General features: G+C 39.4%; 1 long non-coding RNA gene across 1 annotated transcript in view; it reads left to right on the top strand.

Moving 5' to 3' along the window:
• The window catches only part of LOC135216721 (uncharacterized), a 155,244-nt gene that overhangs the window by 3,951 nt on the left and 138,793 nt on the right, over nt 1–12,500 (top strand). Inside the window, exon 2 of the long non-coding RNA XR_010314898.1 lies at nt 8,328–8,411. This is a non-coding gene — a long non-coding RNA (uncharacterized LOC135216721). The remainder of the gene's footprint in view (nt 1–8,327; nt 8,412–12,500) is intronic.

The raw sequence follows: 12,500 nt of genomic DNA, 5'->3' as shown, positions 1-12,500 counted from the left end.
GAAGTAAGAGACCAACAGGGGTGAAAAACTTAATTCTCCTACCTACAATTATAAAACTAAATCTTAAATATAAAAAGTATCAAAACATCTTAATAGATAATACACAAGAAATAATGAAAAATTACTGCATCACTCGTGGCAAGATGTACACTGATTGGCATATATATATATATAAATATAAATATAAAAATGTACGCAAAGAGCTTCTCACACTGAATAAGGGATGAATGATTCCCAAATGATTCAGGATAAACAGTTGCCTTGCTGTAGGCCGAAATAAAGGGGAGCCGTGATCTCTTACACTCTCTGGGACAATGCCACGTACCAGGCCAATACAAATCAGCTATTGCTGAAGGGCGTGCAGCTACACAGGTCACCCAATACCATGGGGAAGGGAGTCTGTCGTGCTCCCGACCAAAAACACAAGGGAAATTCCCTACCTGGTAGCAACCGCCCTACTTGCACCTTCACGGGCCTCAATGCCCCCACCGCTGCAGCTCAGAAGGACGTCGTAGGCAAACACAGTGATGTCCCTCCCACGTCCACTCTGTCGGGATCCAGCGTCGATATCAGAGCCCGCAGGACAGTACACACAGTAAGGGGGAAAGTCACCACAGATGGCAGATATGCCCCTGCGCCTTCAATACTGACGACGACAAATCCTTCGAAGGGCGATTAAGAAAAATATGCCAGCTGCACAACCATGCGGGGAGAATAGCGAGCCCGAACTGTGTCGGGAAAAAAGTTGCGCCCCTGCCAATATCCTCACTGGTGTCCTTTTCACCAACCACTCAAAAGATAAAAAAAAAAAAAAAAAAAAAAAAAAAAAAAAAAAAAAAAAAAAAAAAAAAAAAAAAAAACTAGCATTAATAAGATGCTCACAAACATTTAACAAGCGGGGAGGAGGTTTAACAAGCAGTTCGCTTGACGCTCAGCCGAGACCAAAGTAAAGCTTAAAACTAAAACCTTAAAAACTAATTTCCTTACGCTAATTTTATATACAACAAAATATAACAAAAAGCAGTAACAAGGCTGAGATAAAAATAAAGCATAGGCAATGCCAATTACGTTAATACATGATACCTTCCTCCTCGAAGAAAAAAAAAAGAATTTTTCAGCAAAAATATTTTTTTTTTTTACTACTGTGGTATAAACAAACCTGTAAGGAAAGAACAATAAAGACAACCAATAACAGGTAAACATACAATAATAGAACAATAAACCTGAAACCAAATTGTGTTAAAATATCAACAATAGAAAATACCACGAGAGAATACAAACCAAACGCTTTTTATAGCTTACCATTATTTTAAAGCTCAATGATAATACCATACTCTGAACCCAAAGTCAAAGCATGGCAAAAGACAGACATAACATAACAATACCAATAATTTAAACAGGATCATAACAGTCACAAATCCTCAAATCTAAGGAAACCATCTTACCTAGCTTAACCTAAATAAACTTAGACACACACAGGCATACACCTTAACCTACAATACACCAACAATATAGTTCAAAAAGTCATATAAATAAATCAAATCAAAATTCTTAGTATACCGGGACAAATCAATCATTCGTTAGGAATCATGAACCATTATAACATATAAGAGTGTATACCACTCATAGAAACCTTACAGAAACTTACTAAATCTACAAAACAACTCTTGAAATATTACTTAAACTATACTACATTCAAAAGTAATTTTGTTCATACAACCTAATTGGAGAAACGAGCAGGGCAGCGTACGAGAAGGATCAGGCAAGCACACTAAGTCCTAGAAAGGGCGCCAGGAATTTTATTGTCTGTCCCTTTTACGTGTTTAATAATAAGGTGCAATTCCTGCAGAAATAGGGCCCAACGCAAAAATCCTCTGGTTGGCTCCCTTCATCCGCTCGATGAAAACCAGAGGATTGTGGTCCGTCCAAATCTCAACCGGAAAAGAAAATTGGTCACCATAAGGTTTGAAATGGTTAAGAGCGCGGACCAAAGAAAGAGCTTCCTTTTCAATGGTGGAGTAACGCCTTTCCGCCACCAGAAGCTTCTTACTATAGTAAGATACAGGATGAACACCATCCTCCTTCTGTTGGAAAAGGACCCCTCCAATCCCGACATCACTGGCATCTACCGCGATAATAAAAGGTTTCTGAAAATCTGGGGAAGTCAAAATAGGGTTAGTAATTAGTACAGATTTAAGTTTATTAAAAGATTCTTCACACAGATCAGACCACAAGAACCTTTTTCCTTTTTCTAATAAAGTAGTAAGAGGCTGAGCAAGATCTGAGTAATTACGCACGAAACGGCGATAATAACCCGTCATGCCCAGCACTCTTCTTACCTCTCTAACATTACTTGGCCTTTTCAAATTAATAATAGCCTCGAGGTTAGCTTGTTTCGGAGCTACCTGACCCAAACCAATCTCGTGACCCAAATAACAAACCTTAGCCTTACCAAATTCACACTTATCTAAATTAATCACCAAACCAGCAGACCTAAGGGCTTCAAAAACCTTATGTAACCTTAACATGTGGGTATTCCAGTCATTACTATATACTACCCAACATCATCGATATAAATTTCCGTTCCTTCCAAACCACAAATTACCCTATTCATGAGCCTCTGAAAAGTACAAGCTGCATTTTTCATTCCAAATGGCATAACCTTACACTCATATAGGCCAAATGGAGTGACAAATGCCGATATCTCACGAGCTCGATCGGATAATGGAACCTGCCAATAACCTTTCAAAAGATCCAGCTTAGTAATAAATTTGGCAGAACCAATCCGATCCAAACAATCATCAATACGAGGGAGTGGAAACGAATCATTTTTAGTATTTTTGCTCACTTTGCGGTAGTCCACGCACATGCGGAACTTACCGTCTGCTTTTTTTACTAATACAATAGGAGAACTCCAGGGACTCACAGATGGTTGAATAGGTCTTGCTTCAACATGTACTCTATCTCCTTACTGACCAAATCCAATTTTACTGGGTTCAGCCGGTAAGGACTTTGCTTCACAGGGGAAGCACCACCTACATCAACGTCATGATTTAAAATATTTGTTCTACCTGGGGCATCCTGAAAAAAGATCTGGAAAAGGAATAAAGTTAAGTTAAAGCACATCCTTCCGTTTGTCAACATCTAAATGATCTAACCTACTTTTCAACATCTCCAAATTTTGCATATTTTCACCCAATGCATCTGAAGGAACCTGACACCCTAACTCATCAGAGTCCTCTGGAGGCACATCCACTACCACAGACACAGGCTCATACACGATCGCTAATGGGTCACCTTGCTTACCATGATAAGGTTTCAGCCTGTTAATGTGAAACATTCTACACTTACGGCTGGAACCGGGGGCCTCAATTTCATAGTTAAACTCTGACAGTTTCCTCAGAACCTTCCAAGGGCCCTTATATCTTGGTTCAAGAAAACTATCTGGTCCATACTCAACACCAGCATAGCTCCCCAGGTTCAAATGAACGTACCTTTACCTTTTTGTCAAAATTACCTTTCATTACCGACTGTGATCGTTCCAAATTTTCCCTGGCAAATTTCCAAGCACTAATCATTTTACCCTTCAAGTCTTCCACAAACCTTCCAACTTTTATTTCACCCTTCCGGTTCTATTCGAGCATTTCAAAAACAATTTCCAATGGACCACGAACCTTGTGCCCAAATACCAACTCAAAAGGAGCTACTCCAGTAGAAGAGTTAGGGTGGCTCCTGATAGCAAAGAGGGCAAAAGGGAGGCTTTGTCCCATCACTACCATTATCATAACAATGTTTCTTCAGGACAGACTTGAGGGTTTGGTGGAATCTTTCCACCACACCTTGACTCTCTGGGTGATAAGGTACGCTGGTAATGTGCTGAATGGCCAGTTGTTCAGCAACACTTTACCCACCCCTAAATAACCCTATTACTCGTTGAAATTCGTCCTGCAGTCGGTCTGAATTACACGAGGGAGACCATACCTGGAAAAGAAATCAATAAGTTTTTCAAAAAACAACTTTGGAAGTAATACGCCATCATAGTTATAGCTTCAGGAAAACGAGAGGCTCTATCCATGATAGTTAATAATATACGAAACCTGTTTTAGTCTTTAGGTAAGGGACCTACAATATCAATTACTAACTCGAAAATGGTTCACCTATGGCAGGTATGGGATGCAACAGGGCTTTAGGGATCCCCTGATTAGGTTTACCCATAACCTGACAAGTTTCATATTCTCTGATAAACTGCTTCACACTCAATTTAATTCCGGGCCACCAAAAATACCTAGCCAAGCTGTGGAAAGTTTTTAACACACCCAAATGACCTGAAAAAAAATTGGTATGAGCAAATTCCAAAATAGAATTTCTGAATTGAGAAGGTACCACATCTGTTCCACTCTACCAGTTTTATTCAAATTATCAGATGCGGGACGACTAAACCTATACAATAAGCCCCTTCAACAACTCCCAAACCTAGGTTTAGTCAGATCCTCAACATCGCCCAAGTCAAAACCAAAAACATCTTTTGAGCAAGTTTAATAAAGCAGCTCTGTTCATCAAGTTTCATATCATTAACTACAGTATCATTACCACTACTCTCTACTGACGGGCCTTACTACATCTAACTCTTAACTACTTATCATTAAGTCATCATCTTATCCACATCAAGTAAACTAACAGCTTTTGCTGCAGACTCCGAGTAATTACAGCCACGGGACTAGCATTTACAGATAATAAAGGGAAAACAAAATCTCCCGTCCTTCACTATCCAGCATATCATTTCCCAGGATACCATCAATACCCGGGATAGTAGACTATCCACCACAGCCAACTCAGTGATGCGATCATACCCTGGAAAAGACATACGGACATTAACCAAAGGAGCCGACACAATCGAGTCCGGGAAACCTCCCAATAATACAAATTTCCAGTATATTTCTCAGAACTGTTCAGTACCCTCTTCATGACCAATGACCGGGCAGAACCGGTGTCCCTAAAAAAACTTCACCTGGACAACACAAGAGTCAAAAATCAATTTTTTCCAGGCCATACATATTTGTCATAACTTTAAGTTCACAATTGTTAGGATTAGGAGCATCAGACTTACTACTATTTCCTAAACTACCACTATCTACTACAGATCTGTCTACAGAACTACTACTTCTAACATTTGACCTATCATTAACTAATGCTACAGGACTTTGATTATTACGCCTCTAGTACCGCCTACGAGCATTACACTGGCTTTGGAAATGCCCTGGCTTATTACACCAGAAACATGTTCCTCTACGGCCTGATCCTCTGTTTCCATTATTATTGATCCTGTTATTTCCCCCATTTGGGAAGTCTCTATTAACAAAAAACTCCTAGGGGGAGGAGGACCTCCTTGGACTCTACCCATATCCCTACCACCTGAAAAGGAATTATTAACATTAATATTCTTAGAGATATTGGGAGTCAACAAGGGGGGTTGGGGGGTTCAACTCTCCTACCACCACTATGGGAGCGAGATGAGGGGTTATTCAAGACCTTATAATTAAAACTACCACTACCTGAACGGTGAGTCAACACAAACTCATCTGCTAATTGAGCGGCACTACTCACTTTCATGGCCTTTACCTCCTCAAGGTGGACCCTTAACTCCCTGCTGCAGGCCTTCTTAAACTCCTCAAGGAGCATCAGTTCGCGTAACGCAGCGAAAGTCACTACCTGACGACTTTTCAGCCAGTCTTCGAACTGTTCCTCCTTGACACGTGCAAATTCTACGAAGGACTGTGCAGGGTGTTTCATATAGTTCCGAAATCTGAGGCGGTAGGCCTCAGGGACCAGGTCATATGCTTTCAAAATCAAGCTTTTCACTTTTTGGTAGTCCCGGGCTACTCCCTCCTCCAAGGCATTGTATACCCGAATTGCCTTGCCCACTAACCTACATTGGATTAGAACCGTCCACATCTCTGTGGGCCAGGACAATCGGGTGGCTACACGCTCAAATGCCTTGAAGAACTCAGGAACATTTTGTTCGTCAAATACAGGCACTAATTTAAGTGCCGCACCTAGATTGAACCTATCCTGAAAATTGACTTTAGGGGAACTGCCCATATTGGTCCCCTGTAACCTTGCCATCTGCAAATTAAGGTTAGCCATCTCCAACTCGTGTCGCCTTGCCCGCTCGTTCTCCTCAAATTCAATCTTCCTTAACTCAATTCTTTTGCAAATTAATTTGTATTCCACCTCCTCCTTGGAGTCACCCAAAGCATTAACAGGGGCCAGGGGTTCAACTGGCACAGAATTAGGGGGGGGGGGGCAAGAAAGGATTATTTGACATATTAAGTAAGTTTGCAGGACCCTTATAAATGGTACCTGTACGAGGGGGATCCTCGAACAGGGTTAGGCCAGCTCTCACACTCACACTATCCTCTTCCAAATCATTTATACTACCTTCACCAATACTATCCATATCACTCTCCCTATCACTAACTAAATGCTCAGCCTCTGCCAAGTCCTGGTTGACCTTATCCCTAACCACCACCAATATTTCCTTCTTAGTGTCCACTGACTTCAGCGGAACACCCAACCACTTAGCACATTCAATTAAATGTTTTTTGTTTAACACTGGTAAGTGCTTAAGGCAATCAGCCGACCCCAAAAACTCAGCTGGGTCAAAAATAAACTCTTCCATTTTAACACAAATAATTCAGGGGGGAAGGCACTGTCAAAACAGTAACAAATACTGAAGCGTCCACTTGAGTGCCGCTCCACTGACCAAAATACCGGATACCCCGGGCTCTCTATCCTGTCACGGTCGCCAAATATGTTATGACCCTTGTTGGGCCGGGGTGCAAGTTCTTTTGCACAAGAATAGAGAGGACAGTGATCTTACCAAGTATCCAGATAAATTCAGTCAGCGGAGACAAAAACACACAGGAAAACTCAATAATATTTATTAACAATCAAAGCAAAAGAATAATAAAGTCAGCCTTGTGACTATACCGGACACAACTTAGTCCTTACTACTCCCGTAGGAGTTCCTAATCACTAATACTAAACCCTAGACAGAAAATATTGAGAGATAAACTAAATAAATTAGTAAAATGGGCCCAACACCAACATAAATATAAACCAATACCTATCACTAAGCAGAGAGGAAAGAAGTAAGAGACCAACAGGTTGGGGAAAACAACTTAATTCTCCTACCTACATTATAACTAAAAAATATAAAAAGTATCAAACATCTTAATAGATAATACACAAGAAATAATGAAAATTACTGCATCACTCGTGACAAGATATACACTGGCATATATATATATAAATATAAAAATGTACGCAAAGAGCTTCTCACACTGAATAAGGGATGAATGATTCCCAAATGATTCAGGATAAACAGTTGCCTTGCTGTAGGCCGAAATAAAGGGGAGCCGTGATCTCTTACACTCTCTGGGACAATGCCACGTACCAGGCCAATACTCAGCTATCTGAAGGGCGTGCAGCTACACAGGTCACCAATACCATGGGGAAGGAGTCTGTCGTGCTCCCGACCAAAAACACAAGGGAAAATTCCCTACCTGGTAGCAACCGCCCTACTTGCCACCTTACACGGGCCTCAATGCCCCCACCGCTGCAGCTCAGAAGGACGTCGTAGGCAAACACAGTGATGTCCCTCCCACGTCCACTCTGTCGGGATCCAGCGTCGATATCAGAGCCCGCAGGACAGTACACACAGTAAGGGGGAAAGTCACCACAGATGGCAGATATGCCCCTGCGCCTTCAATACTGACGACGACAAATCCTTCGAAGGGCGATTAAGAAAAATATGCCAGCTGCACAACCATGCGGGGAGAATAGCGAGCCCGAACTGTTGTCGGGAAAAAGTCGCGCCCCTCCAATATCCTCACTGGTGTCCTTTTCACCAACCACTCAAAAGATAAAAAAAAAAAAAAAAAAAAAAAAACTAGCATTAATAAGATGCTCACAAAACATTTAACAAGCGGGGAGGAGGTTTAACAAGCAGTTCGCTTGACGCTCAGCCGAGACCAAAGTAAAGCTTAAAACTAAAACCTTAAAAACTAATTTCCTTACGCTAATTTTATATACAACAAAATATAACAAAAAGCAGTAACAAGGCTGAGATAAAAATAAAGCAAAGGCAATGCCAATTACGTTAATACATGATAATATATATATATATATATATATATATATATATATATATATATATATATATTACACATATTTATTGTATATACATATGTAGTTTACGCCTTTCTTTCTCAAAATATTCCACTTTTACTGGATTAACCTAACTTTTACTCTGTGCCTTTTTCCAGGATACTTAATACCGCCCACTACCTCGGATTGCTGCTAAACTGGCGAAGGAAGGTCCTTGAAATTTCCAGATTATCGGAAGTCTGGTAAGTCAGCTTTTCAAGACATCACTGTTAAAATTGCGACCAAATTTTTTCTTATACTTTCGAGTAGATCTGTCATCTCGATGTGTGCATTTTATGTTTTCTGGGCAGAAAGTAGTTTGTTATGCGTTTCTGTTTATTTTGAAAATGAATTTATTTGGAAATTTAGCAGACATTTTACTATACAACGATATTAAAAAGAGTTATCAGTGCTAAAGGTTCCAAACTCTCTGACTATTCTCTGCCTTTAGCTCGTGATATTATAAAATAAATTTATCTTTAATCGGTGTAATTCTCTCGGTGATCAGCGCCAGGAAGTTCTGTAATTTTAAGGATCTCTGGACATCATGTTACTGAAAATAAATTCATAGTTTGATCTATTGGCATCATCTGTAATTCATTGTTTATCTGTAAATTTCATTTCACCAGTCTTGAAACGATTAAATTCACTTGTTTTACAACACAATTTGCGCTTCGATATTTCTCGTTTTCTAGCCTGTATATCAGCAACGAGAATTCAGCCCCTCTGGACGATTTGGTTCCCCCCAAAACGTATGTGTCCTTATGCAGAATACCCAGATACCAGTTGCAATCGAGTAGAAATTGATATTTAGTGGGATAAAAGCGATTGCTCTGTCCAAAATGCATTTGTTGGAGTGTATAAATACTTACAGGAATTAAAGACTGAAAGGGGATGAAATACGAGGAAGGGTATCGATATACAATTTGTATATATATATATATATATATATAATATATATATATATATATATATATAATGTATGTAGAGTAGTATGTATGATGTATCTACAAGACATACATACTTATATAAGCACGCATACATAATGTATACTATTTATATATTTGTATATGTATTCATTATTTTTAAAAATATTTGTGTATGCATTTTATGTGTATGTATATATACATGTACTGTATGTATATTCATATATGTATACATAACTAATCGAGTTAACCAGTAAGAACATCCAAAGGATAGATTTTAAGGATCTATATTTCGGAAACCACTGTCTCCCCAGCTGACAGTCAAGTGTGTCTAGTTTGTATCTATTTATCATACAATGGTAAATATTTCTCTCTCTCTCTCTCTCTCTCTCTCTCTCTCTCTCTCTCTCTCTCTCTCTCTCTCTCTCTCAATTAAGATACCTTTTATTTATTTTCCCCATGTAAACTTTCAACACCATCCAACTTTGAAAATGTCTTGTGAAATATGGAGGCCTTAGAACTTGATTGATATATTTATGAGTAAGCTTTTTATTTTCATCTCAACGTTCATCCTCTTACGAAACCCCTCCTCCCATGAGGGTAGTGCCGTCAATGCACCTCACGTGGTTCACTGTGGGCATCACTTAATGTTCTTTGGAGCGTCCCATCGACCCCTAGGTGCAACCCTTTTCCTGCCTATCACTGTACCTCCGTTGGTATTCCCTTTCTTCCATCTTACATTCCACAATTGTTTCAGTTCCACTCAAAGGTTCTCCTCCTGTTACACCTTTCAAACCTTTTCACTGTCAATTTCTTTTTCAGCGTTGAATGACCTCACAGGTCCCAACACTTGGCCTTCGGTCTCAATTGAGTATGCTATTCTATTCTTATCAAACACTAACCAGACCTCAGTCCCCAACCCACCCCTACCCCTCTCCTTCCATTGTCATTTTTTACTTCATCCTTTCGATTTATTTTTTTTTTTCGTGTGATTCACTGGATTTGCTTGCGTCCATTTCTGCCAATGGAAAGCAACGTGCTCTAGGTATCAATTTGGCGCGCTCTCTTTTTTGTCTCTCTTTATCTATCTAGTATGAACCACCTTATGGTCAACAACGCAATTAAAATGGCCACTCCAGTAGCACTGCGTCTAGTGAAAATGTGGATGACAAGTTGTGAAAGTGGCATGAAGAGATGAAAGTCAGGCAGGCGGCAGCAGCTTTCGCTCGTTTCGGAATGAAAGTCCGCCCAAATAACGTCAGAAAACAACTCCAGGTTGAATTTCCCTTCTGTGTTCATTGACCAATTCTCGTCTCGGGAGCATCACTAGGAAAACCCCGTCGAGGGATAGTGCCATCATTGCACCTCACGACACACACTGCAAAAATTACCTCGGGTTCTTTGCAGTGTCCCTTCGGCCCCTAGCTGCAACCCATGTCATTCTTTTTACTGTACCTCCATTCATATTCTCTTTCTTCCATCTTACTTTCCACCCTCTCCTAACAGTTTTTTTTCATAATGCAACTGCGAGGTTTTCCTCCTGTTACACCTTTCAATCCCTCTTTATTCTCGGTTTTCCTTTCAGCGCTGAATGACCTCCTATGTCCCATTTCTTGGCCTTTGGCCTGAATATTATAGTCCTATTCCTGCCACGGGGAAAATCGTAGGAATTCAGGACTCGTGCAGAATCCTGTCATGACATTTACTCGAGGCGTCATGGGAGAGTTCGGTGTCTAATGTGCGCCTTGCATCTGATGTTTATATCTGATGTTTATATGCGTGTGCTTTCGAAATGGCTGGCTTGAATGGGCTTTAAAAAGAAATTTTGGCTAAAAGCCTTGCTAGATTAAATAAACTTTGTCTAAGGTTTGTCTTAGGTATAAAAAAGGCTGCCACGTGATCAGTAATGATGCTCAATGCAACTCCCATTGTGAATGAACATAAAAAAGGAACCCAATTATAAATGAAACTATTTCAGATATCTGAGAGACCTTGAACTGTTCATTCTGGAAGAAAATGAGAAAATAAAAAGACAGTGACAATGCAGATACTTTCCTTCGATCAGTCAGTGATAAACCTCACTACATCTACTTCTGATTCTCTTTAAGTTAAAAGAAAATTCCTTTTACCTTCAACAGAGGAGAGTTTTGCACAGGGAATATTCTATTTCTTTGTTTTGAGAGCAGCACAAATACCTCGACATCTCCTTAGATTTGCGAGATTTATTAGAATGAACACCTGCGATCCGCTTTGAAAAAGCACAAGACAGTTTATGAAATAATCGGTTTATATGAAACTGCGAATAGAAAATAGGTATCCATAGTTGATTCGACAGAACGATGAAAGAAAGGCGATGATCAAGGTATAATGGAATAAACCTGGGAACTACTTCCATACAATGTTTTTACAATCCCTATAAAGCTGAAATTAGACAAGGTAACTGCTTGTTCACTTAGCAGACAGTATTTACTTCCCTGCTGGAAGCATCTGATATTCAGAGAAAAGAAACTGAACCTGAACAAGGTGTGATTCGACCTCCAGCTTACTCGGGACGCGCGCAAGATTTTCCCCTTACACATAAGTAGTAAACATTATATTCTTAACTTTTAACGTAGATTAAAACGTGCTAAAATCTACGGTCACCAACGAAAAGTAAAATAAATACTACACTATATTTTTTATTAGAAATAATTTTTCTGTACTGCTCAATAAGCACATTATTTATTTTTATTACATTTCATTCTCATAAATAAATCATAAATATCCTATTCTGAAATTCCTGTGTCTTTAATTCAACTCGAAACACCTTTGTCGGTGCTTTTTATGCTCTTCCATAGACCTTTCTTAGCCCCCAACAAGAACAACAACAATAACAAGGTAGTTTGTAGGTTTACTCCCCGAGTAAGAGAAAGCAGTATTACAAAATAGTATTTTGGTGTTTTATTATAAAGGACGTTAATTTTAGTTTTTCACATTTTCATACTTTCCCTGGGCAGACATGCCGCTGCTTTAAGTTAAACTGAATTTCTGTGGAGATTTGACTTATAAAAGTTTCATTGGTTAGAAAGGGAGGAATTTCTGAGAAATTCACTGGGAGCGATCAGATGAGTAGTGAAAAATGATTAGAGCTGATATCAAAGGGTTGTCGAGTAATACTTAAGATCTGCGGTAACGACAACGTTCTAATTCTCAAACACTGATGCAGTTAGTTTACTTCGGTCTGATTGCATGAGTTACAAATGATACAAATTTTGGATATCAAGATTTAGACTTCCAGTTTTGTTTCTTTAAGCCTTCATTAAAATTGTTGCAAAATTCACATCATTTATCTAACAAGATTTACTAAAATTTTCCCATTTCCTTACA

This window comes from Macrobrachium nipponense, chromosome 6, assembly GCF_015104395.2.
Source record: "Macrobrachium nipponense isolate FS-2020 chromosome 6, ASM1510439v2, whole genome shotgun sequence".
Taxonomy (NCBI): domain Eukaryota; kingdom Metazoa; phylum Arthropoda; class Malacostraca; order Decapoda; family Palaemonidae; genus Macrobrachium; species Macrobrachium nipponense.
Note: the sequence above shows the minus strand (reverse complement) of the source record. Positions and strands in the feature narration are given on the sequence as shown.